The sequence below is a fragment of the Zea mays genome, chromosome 2 (assembly GCF_902167145.1).
Source record: "Zea mays cultivar B73 chromosome 2, Zm-B73-REFERENCE-NAM-5.0, whole genome shotgun sequence".
Lineage (NCBI taxonomy): Eukaryota > Viridiplantae > Streptophyta > Magnoliopsida > Poales > Poaceae > Zea > Zea mays.
In genome coordinates, this window is record NC_050097.1 from 55,502,165 (window position 1) to 55,516,563 (window position 14,399).

Below are 14,399 nucleotides of genomic sequence, written 5' to 3' on the forward strand. Positions count from 1 at the left end.
AATGGCATCTAGGAAGCTTCGGCATTATTTTCAAGCGTATCATATAATTGTTCCTTCGTCACAACCTTTGAAGGATGTCATGAGGAACAGAGAAGCTACTGGAAGAATTGGAAAGTGGGCTGCGGAGCTCAATGAGTTCAGCATTGATTATGTGCACAGATCCTCAATACAATCCCAGGCGTTAGCAGACTTCATTGCCGATTGGACGCCAGGGGCTCAAGGAGAGGAAACAACTAAAGATACTGAAGTATGGACGATATTTTGTGACGGTTCTTGGGGAACCTTCGGGGCAGGAGCAACTGATGTGTTGGTTGCACCCTCCAAAGTTAAAACTTGCTACGCAGCAAGACTTGATTTTAGCTGCACAAATAATATTGCTGAGTACGAAGCTTTGCTTTTGGGTCTTCGGAAGTTAAAGGCAATGGGGATTAGAAGGGCGGTTCTTAAAACCGATTCCCAGGTTATTTCTGGTCATATTGACAAGAGTTGCAAAGCAAGAGACCCGAAGCTTGAGAAATATTTAGACACAGTCCGAAGGATTGAAGCTTCCTTTGAAGGGTTTTCTGTCAAAAACATTCCTCGAGGAGAAAATGAACATGCTGATTTGCTAGCCAAGTCAGCAGCACAGGGGCTGCCCTTACCTTTGGAAGTATTTTTTGAAACAATAAAAGCACCTTCGGTTGAACTTCTTGAAAGAGTAGTCCTCAATATATCTCATGTTCATAGTGAAGATTGGAGAAGTGAGATCATTTCTTTCCTTCAGGGCAACTTCCTTTCAGATGACGAAGCTTATAACAAGAGAATAGAGGCAAGAGCTCGACCATATGTTATAATAGAAGGGGAGTTGTACAAGCATGGAGTCTGTTCTCCACTACTCAAATGTTTATCTAGAGCCGAAGGTATAGAATTGATGAAGGAAATACACGCAGACCTGTGTGGATCTCACATTGGATCTAGGCCTTTGCTGGGAAAAGTTTTTCGTCAAGGATTGTATTGGCCAAAGGCAGCTTCGGATGCAGCGGAACTAGTCCAAAAGTGCGAAGGCTGTCAGAAATGCGCAAGAGATCAAAAACAACCTTCGTCTCTAACTCAGTTAATACAACCCACTTGGCCATTTGTTGGGGACTTGTTCTCAAATGCTATGAATCAAGAACAAGGCAACACACAATGTTAAATATTAAAGCCCTTCGTCCTTCGAAACATTATTTCCCCTTGGGTATAATGAATTTCGGACGAAGGTTATGAAGGTCATACCTTCATAATCATAATAAAAGATAAGAAAAGATTTATGTATAAAATACAAAAAATAACATAACCACTTTAAAAGTTATTATTAATTTGTTTCTATTCGTTTTTCTTATATAAATAATGACAAATTACAAATGTACCTTCGGCTTGAAGGAAAGTAATGGTACAAGTGTGATGCCAATGCCAAGTCAGCGTGAACAGTACAGGAGTACTGTTCATCTATTTATAGGCACGGGACGCAACCCGTATAAAATTACATTAATGCCCTTTATTTTTATCAATAACTCTATAATAATTCTTCGAGGGCTGATTTGGCTTTTCATCTTTAAGTCGGTTTCCCCTTTCTGCTGTCATGCCGAAGCTCCTCCGCACATAGCTTCGTGATCGTTTCATCCTTTGTCATGATCGTCTTCCATTTCAGTCAAACTTCGTCTTGACCATGCTTCTGTATACCCGCAACCTGATTCCGAAGATACCTGCTCGCATACTTAAAAAACATTGTCAAATCACGTTTTTGAGGACCTTCGGAAGCCGAAGGCCCCCAACAGTAGCCCCTCGTAATATTAATTTGCTGTGATGATAAATTCATATTGCGATATGGACGAAGGCCTTAAGCCGAAGGTCCGAAAAAACACCTTCTCTTTGCTAGAATAGCAACAGTCTTTGACAAGCAGGACCCTCCAGTTTTCGACGCTCTAGGCGTATAAATAAGATCTCATCCCGAGTTTATTTGGCACGCTCTCTTGCCAACTGCTTTTACTCACCCAACTTTTAGCCTGCGCGCAACAACACTTGCTTGGCCTTTTAAATTTTAAAGCTTCAGTTTCGAGAGCACTTTCTCAGCGTTTGCAAGGATGTCTGAAGACAAAAAAGCTGTTGGTGATTCGAAGCTAAGTCTTTCTGAGGAGATGCATCTGGGTTTTCTTCAATCAATGTCGAAGACTAATACAGAGAAGATTACTAAAGAAATTTTGGAGGGTTTATCTGAAGATACTGGTGACAGTGACAGCTATGATGTGGATAGTGGTGGTGAAGACTCCGAAGATCGACCTTGGCGACCAAGCCATGCGGTTTTTGGTAAATCAAGTATTAAAGAAAATCATCTTGTCAACATGAGGGGTAGATATTTCTGGGACTTGTCTGTTGTGAGGGCTGATGAAGGAGAGAAGACTTGTCCGACTCCTGAGGAAAATGAAGTCGTGGTATTCCGAAGCTTCTTGAAAGCTGGACTACGATTTCCCTTAAGCAGCTTTGTTGTAGAGGTGCTAAAGATATTTGAAATCTACCTTCACCAACTTACCCCCGAAGCAATCATAAGGATGAATATCTTCGTGTGGGCCGTGAGAAGCCAAGGCTTGGAACCTAATGCGAAAAGTTTCTGCAACATACATGAATTGTTGTACGAGACAAAACCTTGGGGTAAGGAACAGTATCACAACAATTTTGGCTGTTACAGCTTTGGCTCCCGGTCTGGGTCAAGCTGCCCTGTGCCGACCTTTCGAAAGAGGTGGCCTGGCGACTGGATGACGGAATGGTTTTACGTGAAGAATGACTTGAAATCACGAGAAGATATAAAAAGGATCATTATGCGTCCCATCTGGCAACGCTTCGGCCTGTAGAGGCCGAAGGTGGAAATGAATGAAGCAGCCGAAGAATGCCAGAGAGCCTTCAGCGTTGTTTGCTCTTTTATTGGGTCGAGGGATTTGGTCCAAGAACATATTGCCTTCAGAGTATGGCCACTTGTGGAAAAATGGGAAATGCCGCAGGAGACCATTAAAGAGACTGACGAAGGTGGACTAGTCAGGCTGAAATACACATTTAAGTACGGAGATAAATTCGTTGAGCCAGATGATGACTGGCTAAAAAGCATTGAAACTGTAAGTGATGAACTGCTTGGGGTATATTCAAAGGCCGAAGATACTGCATTGTCAGCAGCCTTCGGAGGCCGAAAGAAGAAGAGGCTGAACCGAGTATTTGACGCAATTGGGTTCGTCTACCCCGACTACCATTATCCAGTGCGGGGTCAAAAAAGAAAGAATACTTCCTCTGCGAAGGAGACTACTTCAGCCGCTCCTAGTGAGCCGGCGCCGAAGAGGAAAAGGGTAAAGGTTCTCACACACCAGCCACGTTATATTGAACTGGCCACAGTGCCTGAGTTCGCCGGTGAGACCTCTTCGACCACCGAAGCTAAAGAATCAACTCTGCTGCCAGAAATTGAAGAGTTGGCCGAAGTGCCAGCAACAGAAAAGATGGAAGGACCAAGGACTGAAGAAGCAAAAACATCAGAAGTTTTAAGTCCTTCGGCAAAGATTGAGACAGGAAAAAGCCAGAAGGGTCCAACAGTGACCCCGAAAAGAAAAAGGATGGTTAATGTGTTAGATGTTTTGGAGACAATTAAATCTTCAAACATAACTCCAAAGAAAACCGTTGAAACTTCTGAAGTGTCTACTGAAGCCTTTGTTGCTAAAGCTTCGAAGCAACAATTTGAAACTGAAGCTGGGCCCTCAGAGCCCACCAAGGTGAAACCTTTGGAAACCGAAGAAACGAAAATTGCAAAGGCAGCCGAAAAAATAAAAATGTCAGAGCCTATTTTGGTTGAAGAAATTGACACTGCTGCCCTCGAAGCACCTTCCAAAATATACGATTATATTGTGCGACATGCTTCGGGGAAGAAATTATCCGAAGAAGAAATTTTTGAAGCTAATCACTATGCCAAAGAATTGAAATATCCGAAGGGGGCACTAGTGTTCAATGGGACAGACGAAGATGACTTCCTATACTGCCTCCCATACAACAAAGAATTATCCGTCTGCCGGGAGATGGCTAGAAGCATGGGGTTTCCGAAGCTTGAAGCTGGACTCTGCGCTATGACGAAGGACGATCTTGCGGATAGCCTTGCATATAATAGTCTGAAGGTGCGAGAATTGTATATTTGGAAATTTACAATTTTTGAATCATTCTTTTATTCTTATAGTAACTGTTTTTTCATATAGGGTTTAATACTAAGCAACGCTTTGAGAGCGCAAAAGAATGCTGAAGACGAAAGTTATAATATTGCTTTCAACAACCTACGAGCAGAGGTTATCAAGCTGAGGAACGAAGCTTTGGAAAAAGATAAAATTCTGCTTACACTAGTGGATAAAATAAAGGAAGACAAAGCTACCTCTAAGGCTCAAGCTGAAGCCCAAAAACGCGAAATTCAGGATCTTCAGAAACAACTGGCCAGGGCTAAAGAAGAACGCATACTAGAAGAAACAAAACAAGAACTTAGTGATCAATGGGCAAATCATTTGGAAATAAATGTTGAAGAGCTTCGTGCTTCCAAGAAAAGATACTATGATAAATCCATAGAGTGTGTTAAGAAGATAAAATCCAGCTTCGCCAGCGTTGGCGCATTCTCTAGCGAAGAGAATTTCACAAGGGGGAATCCAGAAGGCTCGATTGAATGGATCAGTCACGAAGCTGAGGCCTTCGAAGAAATCTTGAATAGCCACGGAGACATATGTGCTTTTTCAGGCGCCAGGGGGATTGCTACTGTGTTGGAAAGAAAAGGCTGTAATCATGTGAAATCTTTAGCACAAACCGAAACCGCCTTGTCCTCCGAAGACATAAAGGACCCCTCGGCCAAATCAAGCCTGGTTGGTGGAAAATTTTTCACCGACATTTGGGACAATGGCGGCCGAGAAATGGCTCAAGAGATCATTCAAAGAAGCGAAAAAGACATCCATGATGCTAGGAAAATAGCAGAGGCTGCCGAGAAAGGCGCAGAGCCCGAAGGGCAAATAGGTATTAACTAGTGGTTTTTATTCTGTTGTAATTTTTGATTCCAGACTTTGTTCGCGGTTTGTAATAGTAATATAGCCGTATCTTCTCCTCCCTCAGAACCTACTGAGGCATCTCCGGGCCCCCACCCGAAGGGGGACGATGAAATTAGAAAAATGGCCGAAGCCATCATGGACAAGGTTGTTGATCAGCTACTGAACGAAGCTGCAGAAATAGTTCTTAAGGAGGATTAGATGCTACTGTAAAAATATTTGGAATGTAACATGTGTAATACATTGTAACTTTGAATGTAATATATAATCTATTTATAGTTCAATTCTTTACGATGCATGAAATTTTGCATACATACCATTTTTTGAGCCTTCGGCGAAAAAACACCTTCCCTTCTTTTCATGCTTCGTGAAGAAAATCTTTTATATATCACAAGAATTTCCATACTTCTCTGGTGAAGAATATCCAAGCTTCGTGAAATATTCTCCGAATCTATAAAAAAGTTTTATGTTGCCTCTCTTATGAAGCTACACTTCTTCTCAATTTATCTTGTGCCTTAGCACGATTTTCTCTTTTTCAAAACATTCTCCGAAGATCAATACTGTATCCCCTTCTTGTTCCACATGCAATATGCTGTATGATGCTTATGTTATGCAAAATGATGTGATGATGTTAAGTTATGCAAAATGATATTTGTGCCGAAAATACACACATGTCTGCAATAAAGCACACAATCTTTTTATATCAGTGCTGACTTTTCGCTGTAAGCCTCCCTTAGGAGCTTCTTCGTCTTTTACTTTCAGCGGAATTAGCGTTTATTTTTCGCTGTAAGCCTCCCTTAGGAGCTTCTTCGCCTTTTACTTTCAGCGGAATCAGCGTTTATTTTTCGCTGTAAGCCTCCCTTAGGAGCTTCTTGGCCTTTTACTTTCGGCGGAATCAGCGCTGACTTTTCGCTGTAGGCTCAGAAAACTTACACTGCGCTCCCTTAGGAACGACTTTTTAATGCTTCGAATAAATTGCACTGTGTTCCTTAGAACAAATTTTTGATAATACAAAGGTCCTTCATGCCACCATAAATTCGTATACTTCGGCAACTCAAGCCTATGGAGAAGACATATTTTTATTATGGTAAAAAACGAAACTGTTACAAGAAATTGAAAAACAATAAAAGACACTTAGACTTCCCATATTTGTTCCTTATTAACAAAAAAGTAAAATTGTATGTAAAAATGCAAAAAAACTGCTGTCGAGGTAGGATATTTGTCAGTAAATGTGCTTCGACTCTGGCACAGTGCTATTGACTGTGCGAGCTTCGGACTCCTCTCTGAAGTCCCTCTGAAGGTGAGTGTGCTGACTCCCTTCTGGCTGCTGTCCTCGCTGCGTTGGTGGTGGCAGTGGAGGCTGTTGCCAAGATGCTTGGGGTTGACTTGCCGAAGCAACAGAAGCTGCAGAGTGATTGCCTACATATTCTGGGATATAAGGCGAATGGTACGAAGCAGTGTGCATGACCTGCTTCGGCTGACTCTGTTGTGCTGCAGCTTCTGCTATCTCCTTTTGCTTCTGGATGGTGACGTGGCACATCCTGGTGGTATGGCCCTTGTCTTCACCACAGAATAGACAGTAAATTCTTCTTGGCTGATCCCCAAATCTTCCCCCGAAGCCCCTGGCGCCTCTGCCCCTTGGCGCTGGCGGCCGAACAGAGCTTTGCTGTTGTCCCGAAGCTTGCGAAGAGTATTGTGGCCTTTGCTGTTGGCTCCCTCTATCATCACTTTGAGTGGAGTTATGAATTGACCTGACATGCCTCGTATGAAATCTTCCTCTGAAGCCCCTGGTCATTTCAGAGAACCTAAATGCCTCCTCCCTTCTTTGGCGGAAGTCATTGTCGGCCTGGATGTACTCGTCCATCTTCTGGAGCAGCTTCTCCAAAGTTTGTGGTGGCTTCCTAGCAAAGTATTGCGCTGAAGGTCCGAGCCGAAGCCCCTTAATTATGGCCTCAATGACAATTTCATTGGGCACTGTTGGCGCTTGTGCCCTCAGACGCAGAAACCTTCGGACATACGCCTGGAGGTATTCTTCATGGTCCTGGGTACACTGGAATAAAGCTTGAGCAGTAACTGGCTTCGTCTGAAACCCTTGGAAGCTGGTTATCAACATATCCTTCAGCTTCTGCCAAGAGGTGATTGTCCCTGGCCGGAGAGAGGAGTACCAGGTCTGAGCGACACTCTTGACGGCCATAACAAAAGATTTTGCCATGACTGCAGTATTGCCACCATACGAAGATATGGTTGCTTCATAGCTCATCAAGAATTGCTTCGGGTCTGTATGACCGTCGTACATGGGGAGCTGGGGTGGCTTGTAAGACTGGGGCCATGGTGTAGCCTGCAATTCTGTTGATAGAGGAGAAGCATCATCGAAAGCAAAATTTCCATGATGGAAATCTTCATACCAGTCGTCCTCATTGTAGAAGCCTTCCAGATGAAGCTCTCTGCGCGGAGGCCTTCGGTTCCGGTCATCTTGAACAAAATGACGAGCCATCTTCTCCTTCTTTCGTTGCACCTGTTGCTGAAGGATCTCCAGGTTTTGGATCTCCTGATCCAAGTCATCTTCCGGAGGCGTTGGACTAGCAGCCTTCCTCTTCTGGCTTCGGGCCTCCCTAAGAGAAAGGACGTCCTGATTGGGGTCCAACGGCTGCAGAGTAGCAGCCCGTGTCGCTGAAGCTTTTTTCGGTGGCATGACGAAGGTGATGCTTGTTGAAGGTGTTCAGAGCTCAAGAAATGGAAGTGAGTTCACCGGAGGTGGGCGCCAATGTTGGGGACTTGTTCTCAGATGCTATGAATCAAGAACAAGGCAACACACAATGTTAAATATTAAAAGCCCTTCGTCCTTCGAAACATTATTTCCCCTTTGGTATAATGAATTTCGGACGAAGGTTATGAAGGTCATACCTTCATAATCATAATAAAAGATAAGAAAAGATTTATGTATAAAATACGGAAAATAACATAACCACTTTAAACGTTATTATTAATTTGTTTCTATTCGTTTTTCTTATATAAATAATGACAAATTACAAATGTACCTTCGGCTTGAAGGAAAGTAAGGGTACAATTGTGATGCCAATGCCAAGTCAGCGTGAACAGTACAGGAGTACTGTTCATCTATTTATAGGCACGGGACGCAGCCCGTATAAAATTACATTAATGCCCTTTATTTTTATCAATAACCCTATAATAATTCTTCGAGGGCTGATTTGGCTTTTCATCTTTAATTCAGTTTCCCCTTTCTGCTGTCATGCCGAAGCTCTCTGCACATAGCTTCGTGATCGTTTCATCCTTCGTCATGATCGTCTTCCATTTCAGTCAAACTTCGTCTTGACCATGCTTCTGTATACCCGCAACCTGATTCCGAAGATACCTGCTCGCATACTTAAAAAACATTGTCAAATCACGTTTTTGAGGGCCTTCGGAAGCCGAAGGCCCCCAACACCATTGCAAAGGTGGGGCCTTGATTTGTTAGGTCCGTTACCACCAGCACAAGAAAATTTAAAATATGTTGTAGTAGCAGTAGAATATTTTTCCAAGTGGATTGAGGCCAAGCCTTTAGCCACAATAACTTCGGTTACCATTCAGAAATTTTTCTGGCAAAATATCGTTTGTCGCTTCGGAGTGCCGAAGGCCATTACTGTGGATAACGGAACACAGTTTGATGCCGAAGCTTTTAAAGAGTTCTGTGGACAAATTGGCACGAAGATCCATTTTGCATCGGTTAGGCATCTAGAGTCAAATGGACTTGTCGAAAGAGCTAATGGCATCATAATGATGGGAATAATGAAATTAATCTTCAATCAGCCCAGAGGAAAATGGCCAGATGAATTAATTAAGGTAGTATGGAGCCACAATACAACGGCATCAAGGTCAACAGGCTTTACTCCATTCAAGTTATTATTTGGTGACGAAGTAATAACTCCAGAAGAAGCAAAAGCAGGATCAATAAGAACAGTGGCTTCGACAGAAGACGAAGCTGATTACTCTGTAGACAAAGATGATATAGAAGGGATCAGGCTTCAGGCTGTGGAAAACATCAATAAATACCAAGCCGAAACAATAAAATGGCGTGATAGAAAGGTTCGGCTAAAAAATATTAAGCCAGGACATTTGGTGCTTCGGAAAGTGGCCAACCCAGACACAGTAGGCAAGCTACAGCTGAAGTGGGAAGGACCTTTTCTGGTAGTGTCTTCGTCAAGACCCGGTTCTTACAGATTGAAGGATATGGACGGCAACGACATTCCTAGATCATGGAAGGCGGATGAGCTTCGGCGATATTATGTCTAGCTTGATGTAATTTTTTCTATTCTTTCTTATGGCACCCTTTTCCTTTCCAAAGGGGGAGAAAGGTTTTTAATGGGGCCATAGCATGTAATTTCTCTTTTTCTTATTTCAGCTCTATAAGAGCAATATCCCCCAAAGATGTAAATGTAAAAGCTGGGAACACACCATCGAGTGCAAACAAAAAAGAAAAGAAAATAGGGAGAAGCTCAAAAGTCGTTCCTAAGGGAATGCAGAGCTTACATCGAAAAATAAACGCTGATTCCGCCGAAATAGAAAGCGAAGAAGCTCCTAAGGGAGGCTTACAGTGAAAAATAAACGCTAATTCCGCCGAAATAGAAGGCGAAGAAGCTCCTAAGGGAGGCTTACAGCGAAAAGTCAGCGCTGATACACCGAAAAATAAACGGTGAAGCCGAAAAATAAGCGGCAAAAAGATTTGAGTCATCCCTAAGGGAATGAAGGCTATGATTATGGCTTCGAATATATATTTGGACATTCATTTGCACGGTACATTACATCATGACATTTGCATTCTTAATAAGGTAGTCGAACAAGCTCTTTCTTCTTCTTCTCCCCTTTCAGCTTCGGCATGTCCCATTCCCTCAAAGTTGGGAATACTCTGAAGGCTAAGAATTATTGGACCAGATCCCTGGTGCCAATGTGCTCTACAACAACCCAAAATTCGCCCAGTGCAATCTGACATGGACTATCTGGAGACATGACACATTGAGGTCTAGTTTCTCCGAAGGTTAAACTCAAAGGGCTCTGAACTAGTTTTTCCTTCTTCTCGTCTACTTTGACATAAAACCATTCACTCTTCCAGCCAGCTGGCCATTTAGTACGGTAGCTGATAACTGGATACTTGGCATCTTTCCGATATGCAAAATTGTAGCAGCCAAAATTATCATGCAACCCATCTTCTCTAGCTTTTGTCTGGTAGTGAAGCTCGTGTGCCCGGCAAAAACCTTCGGCAAGTGGCTCTGCCTCCTGGCTTCGGAGTGCCCAGATGTAAACACTAAGCCTAATAATGGCGTTAGGAGTTAACTGATGAAGGTGAATCCCAAATCTCTCTAAAACGTCTGCAATCATCCCATGCAGTGGAAACCTTAATCCTGCTTTGAAGAAGCTCTTAAAAACCACCACCTCATATTTTTCTGGCTTCGGGGTAATTTCCTCTCCCCCAAAGCGAATCAGCTCCCTTTTCTCTTCGCTAAAATAGCCTAGCTTCACTAACTTAGCCATATCACCTTCGGTAATAGTAGACTTCCCAAACTCTAAGTGGCTGGGTTTAGATGGCGTTGCACCGTACTCATCTTCAAATTCATCTTCTTCAACGTTAGCTTGTTTTGCTTCGGCAACAGATGTATCCCCTGATGTTGCGAGCCCAGACCGCCTCATTGCTTCGGAAATTGGAACAGTTTCAGTGGCTTCGGCCTCATCTCCCTCATGTTCAACCCTGGCAGTGGAACGCACTCTAGCCTAGAAGTTTTTTGAAATTAATGACCTTTTTTCCGAAGCTCTTCTTGTGACGAAGCAGAATCAGAGGTGGTGCTTCGTTTGAGTGCAAGGGTTAAGCTTCGGTTATGGTTAAATTCCTGGCAGCAAAACAGTGCAATAGCAATGAATGTTGTGCTAACTTCACACCTACTCGTCTGTTTATATAGTACTGCAGGTAAGAAGGTGAATCATCAAGTCTCCTACACCGGACGAACAGTCGCTCGCATCCACTGAACGGTGGGTCACAAAACCCGAGAGGGTGAATCTGCATGGTGGGACCAATGTGTGCTCGGAAATTTTATCGTTTCCCGGCAACGAGCTCAGGGAAGGTGTTTTTCGGACCTTCGGCTTCCCGAAGCCTAAGAGACTTTTTCACGGATCAAGCTCGTTACGAAAAACAATCTAGCACCGCGAAGGGGCTACTGTTGGGGCCATGCTTCGTCGCCGAAGGTCCTGCAGGAAGACACACCTTCGGCAAATCCGTTTAAAACGTAGTGCCGAAGCTACCACTCATGAAGCTTCGGTATTATAATGTATCTGAGGACGAGGGTTCGAACCGACTTAAAGATAAAATGACTTCTTAGTCCATAAGGGTCTAAGTCATAATTGTAATCTTTTGTAAGGGGCATGATTGTAATTTTTCAGAGGCTGCGTCCTGTGCCTATAAATAGATGAACAGTACTCCTTTACTGTTCACGCAATCCTGTAATCATTGACGTATCACACTGGAATTATTGTTCTTTGTCAAGGCAAAGGTATAAATATACTTGAATATTATGTTTTAATATTTAAGTTTATATAATAAAATATATGTTTAATTATGTCTATCTTTGATGAAAATTTCTTTAATCTTCCATATTCTAGCATTGTTTACATTGTTCTATAGAGCTAATCACGAAGGAAGGACCTTCGTGATATTTTGCTTATGGTCTTCGTCCGAAGTTCATTATATCCTAAGGGAAATAATGCTTCAGCGGACGAAGGGCATTAACGTTTAACATTTTATGTTGCCTTGTTCTTAATTCATAGCATTTAAGAACAAGCCCCCAACACCAACCACTGGGGCAAGCACATGGAGCCTTACGTCGACGACGTCGTGGTCAAGACAGAGGACCTGGAGAGCTTCATCAATGACTTGCAGCAAGTCTTCAATAGCTTGAGATCCTATAGCTAGAAACTTAACACGGACAAGTGTGTGTTCGAAGTTCCAGCTGGTAAGCTACTCAACTTCATTGTCACCCAAAGGGGTTCAAAGCAAATTCTGAGAAGGTTGGTGCCATCTTACGGATGGAACCCCCAAGGTCACAGAAGAAGGTACAAAAGTTGATGCACTGCATGGCAGCCCTGAGTTGTTTCATCTCACGACTTGGCGAGAGGGCATGCCATTCTACAAGATAGTCAAGAATGTGGATAGGTTCCAGTGAACCCTTGAAGCACAACAAGCCTTTGAGGTGCTCAAGAAATTCCTAACGACTCCCCTAGTTCTCAAGCCACCTAACCAAGCCACATCGGACCAGCTAGTTGAAGAACTATTCTTGTATATTTCATGCACGACTCACGTGATAAGCACCGCGTTAGTAGTCGAACGAAAGGAAGAAGGGCACGTGCAGGCAATCCAGTACACGGTCTACTTCATCAGCGAAGTCCTGGGACCATCCAAGAATAGTATCCTCAAGTCTAGGAGCTGCTACACGCACTCCTCACAGCTCGCAAGCTATGCCACTACTTTGACGATCATAAGGTCATAGCAGTCACTGGTTTCTTGATTGGGGACATAATGCAAAACTGAGAAGCAGTGGGGAGGACAACCAAGTTGGCGTGCGAGCTGGGAGCCCACGACATCGAGTTCTGGCCTCGCACGACCATCATGACCTAGGCGATGGTTGTTTTTGTTTTAGAATGGACTGAGAAACAGGTACCTAAGAATCCTAAGCTGATGTAGCTCTAGAAAATGTACTTCGACGGGTCACTAAAGATGTAGGGAGCTAGAGCTGGGATCCTCTTCATCGCCTCTAAGGGAGTGCAACTCAAGTACGTGCTACAACTTCTCTTCCCATTGTCGAACAATGCAGTAGAGTATGAGGCACTGGTGCATGGACTACACATTGCTATTTCGCATGGCATCAAGTAGTTGATGGTGTATGGAGACTCTCTAGTGGTGCTAAACCAGATCAACAAGGATTGGAATGTTCCACTGAGTCTATGGGCAAGTATTGTGGAGTTGTTTGGTAGATAGAAGGCAAATTTGAAGGCCTGGAGTTCCACCATATGGAAAGGGACCATAATGTGGCAGCCGATACGCTGTCAAAACTTGGTTTCAGCAGAGCTTAGGCTCATCTAGGTGTTTTTGTGCAAGAGATATAGCACCCTAGTATTAGTCAGGGAAAGGATGCACAAAAGCAGGAAACACTGTACTGATCACAGAATGGGACCTGAACGACTAGAGCCCCCTATCATCAGATACATGAAGAATGAAGAAGAGACAAATGACAAGGCAGCCACCGAACGACTTGCTTGGTACTTTGCTAACTACACTCTTATTGGTAGTGACTTGTACAAACATGGAGCTGCAGGAGTCTTCATGAGGTGTATTGATGTGGCCATGGGCAAACACCTGCTAGAGGAGATTCATTCCGGAAAGTGTGGGGTTCATGTAGCATCAAGGACACTAGTCAGGAAAGCTTTCAGAGCTAGGTTTTACTGGCCCACGGCAAAGAAGGATGCAACCGACCTAGTTCAGAGGTGTGAAGCATATCAATTTCTAGCCAAGCAACAGCGCTTGCCGGCTTAGCAACTGCAGACCATCCTGGTTTTTGGCCCTTTGCATGCCGGGGCTGGACATGATCGGGCCATTCAAGAAAGCTCAGGGACGATACACACATGTTCTTGTGGCCATCGACAAGTTCACAAAGTGGATCGAATACAAGCCGATTGCATCATTAATAGCAGCCAAGGCAACAGAGTTCATCTAAGAGAACATATTTTGGTTTAGAGTGCCAAACAACATTATCACTAACTTAGGATCTAACTTCATAGGGGTAGGGTTCTTTGATTTCTCTAAGCACAAGTGCATCCTTGTCATATATGCTTCAGTGGCTCATTCAAGGGCAAATGGTCAAGTAGAGTGAGCAAATGGGATCACCCTAGATGCATTGAAGAAAAGTGTCTTTGACAAAAGTGAAAAGCTCGTTAGAAAGTGGATAAGAGAGCTCCCATATGTCATCTAGAGCCTCCCAACCCAACCCAGCTAACCACTCTAGGGCAATACACCTTTCCTCATGGTGTATGGTTCAAAAGCAGTGCTACTTGCGGACCTAGTCTTTGGGGCACCCAGGGTGATGTTCAAGGACATAGCAGAAGCAGAAGCAACCTAGCTTGAGGAGATCGATACACTAGAAGAAGATCAGTTCAAATTTTAGTGATTCAGTCAACACAACACCAATAGTCCCCACATCGTTACCACGATAGCAAGGTACGCTACATAGCCTTTTTGGTTGGGGATTTAGTGGTCCGGAGGATACAGTCAAGAGATGGGCAGCATAAGCTATCGCCACC